The sequence below is a fragment of the Haplochromis burtoni genome, unplaced genomic scaffold, assembly GCF_018398535.1.
Source record: "Haplochromis burtoni strain Fernald_Lab_line unplaced genomic scaffold, NCSU_Asbu1 Contig_59, whole genome shotgun sequence".
In the NCBI taxonomy this organism is placed as follows: domain Eukaryota; kingdom Metazoa; phylum Chordata; class Actinopteri; order Cichliformes; family Cichlidae; genus Haplochromis; species Haplochromis burtoni.
Window position 1 is genome coordinate 1,586,040 of NW_024582420.1, and position 2,696 is coordinate 1,588,735.

General features: G+C 40.7%; 1 protein-coding gene across 1 annotated transcript in view; it reads left to right on the forward strand.

The window, feature by feature from the left end:
- The first annotated feature begins 2,029 nt into the window (after positions 1-2,029).
- Positions 2,030-2,696, forward strand: part of LOC102301653 (cartilage intermediate layer protein, nucleotide pyrophosphohydrolase) — a 6,420-nt gene continuing 5,753 nt past the window's right edge. Inside the window, exon 1 of the mRNA XM_005931401.3 lies at positions 2,030-2,150. The gene's annotated coding sequence lies outside the window, so the exon portion shown is untranslated. The remainder of the gene's footprint in view (positions 2,151-2,696) is intronic.

Below are 2,696 nucleotides of genomic sequence, written 5' to 3' on the forward strand. Positions count from 1 at the left end.
TCTCATTTGATGTAATTCCACAAACTCTGCCCAACAAGATGTTTCTGTTGCCTGGAAACCTGACTTTGTGTGTTTGCTTATTCAGTCACTTTTCCTCCCATGAAGTCATTACTCGCCTCTTCTGTCCTTTCATTTATAAAGACACAAAGTTCATTTGTCATAAAGTGCCATAAAGTTGTCTTCACTAAAAACCTCTTTAGTGAAAGTGGTGGCTGGTGTCTAAGTTTCTGGCGAATATGTGATTGATATTTATTACGCTTAACCAGAGTATAAATTTGTTTTAGTGAAAAGTATTGTAAATACAGCCTCGTTACATCAATTTCAGATTTTCACGCTCACTCGACCGTGTCGATGAATACGCTATTTTTCCATGAGTGCCTTTTCTACACGTAAACAAAGGCAGAGCATTGCTTTGGCCCTTTATCTGCCTCCAAACTTGACCACACTGACGCTTATTTTCTCTCCCCAAACCAAAGCACCTCTGCAAAGGAAAGTCAGTAATTGGTGGAAACTAAACATGAAGCTTCAAGGTTGTTGAACCTGATTGTGTTGGGTTTTTCACCTCCGGAGAACCCTGTGCTCACAGACATGCGACTGTATGTGTTTTATGTAATAAGCAGTTGACCAAACTTTGCCACTGGCATTTGTCCTTTTACCTGGCCTGAGGCCTGTGGTGCAGGACCTGGTTAAATTCTTCCGCTGCAGGTTGTTCTTTGCCTTGTAATTGACAAAAAGACGTCAGCTAATAAATGTTCTGTGGAAAAACAACAGATACTGACAATTTTACAGGATTTCTAACAGACATGACAGACTTTGCTCCTCTAGCTCGCTCTGTGACTCTGTGCCTCTTTGTCTGGTTTAACGTCACTGAGGGGGAAAAAACACTTGCGTAAATCTATGTTTTTAATAACATAGATTTACGCAGCAGAGATGAGCTGGAGATAACAATTCAGCGTTATCTCTAGCTCATCTCTGCAGAGCTTTTTTGTTGTTTCAACCTGCAGCTGTTTTCTCTTTTGTCTGGAAAAGCTCTAAATACCAAACACCAGACAAAGGTAGCAGCTATCTAGTGAACATAGTGGAGCATTTAGCAGTTAAAGAGCTAGACTTGTCCCTCAGGACTTTGTAGAGACCAAAATCGGGCCCCCAGACTGTACTTTCACTAGGTCAGGAAATAAATGAACGGTAAAATGTTGCTGCTTCCTGGGTACGTGTGTCTATAAGCAGCTGTTTGGTTGCTGAGTCATAAGACGTTTTTTTAAAAATGTGCATTTCTAAATGTTATTATTATCATCTTGTACAAAATAACCAAATCTTCAGTTAGTAGTACGCAATCCATACAGACAAGTAATCCAAGCCTGCATTTGACAGCACCTGTTTAGGTTTCATTTGGTTTAGTCTGCCACCAAAAACTTTCTGGCATAATTCTCCTCTCACTGTGTCCTTGATCTAGCAGCTGGTCCAGGGGCACTGCACAGAGGTTGCTCACTGATTACACAACAAAATGGAGATAAATGCACATGCAAACAATTAATTCGCTCAAATCTGCTTCACATCTGAGAGTAAAAAGAATGAAAAAAGTATAACTGAAGATTTTGTCTTCTTCGAATGGTCAAAATCTGAATTTCTAATTGCTACAAATGCTTTTTTTCATTTCTTGTGCCTATCACAAGATTATAAAGTTGATGTGGAATATCTGAATCCCCAGCTCTTCCAGCTTAAGAAGGAAGCATGCAGACTGAGAGCAGAGCAGAGGACAAATGCCCAGATTGACCCTGACAGCACTGATCTTGGGCACGGGGATCGATTTTATTAACACCAGCATGTGTTGGTCAGAACCTCTGAATTTCCCATCTTATATATGTAAGACTATATAATAGCTGTTGTGCGTCATGGCTTTTAAAAGAAATGTGATGAATTATAAAGATATTAGTGCAAAGATACTGTGGCACGCTGCCACAGAGGGAGGGGAGGGGGTGTTGGCTGAGGCAAAGAGGGAAGAGGTATAAAGGAGACATGAAGGAGTGTGTGTTGAACCAGAGGAGGGAGGAACTGAAGAGGAGGAAAGAAATGTGAAACAGAAGTATAACGGGAGAGAAAAGAAGGACATTCTAAGAGAGAAACAAAAACTAAGCTGAGAACAGAGAAAGGTAAGTAAAAATCAGTTTACTGGGCTACACAAATTCATGTGTCACAAGTCTGTTACTAACTGCTGAGACTGCACAGAGATGCGGCAACACTACATCAAAGTGAGCAGCTGTACTTATGGCCGATGTTGGTTGATTATGTTACAGAAAGTGGAGGGTTTATTCAAATTCCAGAGCTTGGAATTTAACTAGTGCCATTTGTGACTGGAATCAGGTGTCTTACCTGTGGCCTTATTCCGGGTTAGTCTTGCTGATACGAGTTTTACTATTAGTCTTTTTTTCTTCATTTCCTTCAACCCATCCATCTCAAGCCTAACTAACGTGTTGTTTCATTAACACTTTTGCTGTTCTTTCATCTTACAAGCAAAGGTGACAAATTAGTCTGCAGTGTACAATTTTTAAAGTGTGCTAATCTGAACCTTCTGTGTGGAGATTTGGATGGTGAGGCCAGTGTTTCAACAGTGGATGCACAAATGTTTGAGTGTTCCCCTGACAAATACTGATGACTAACACAGATGTGTAATCTGAGGGGGAAGGGGGGCTCTGTCC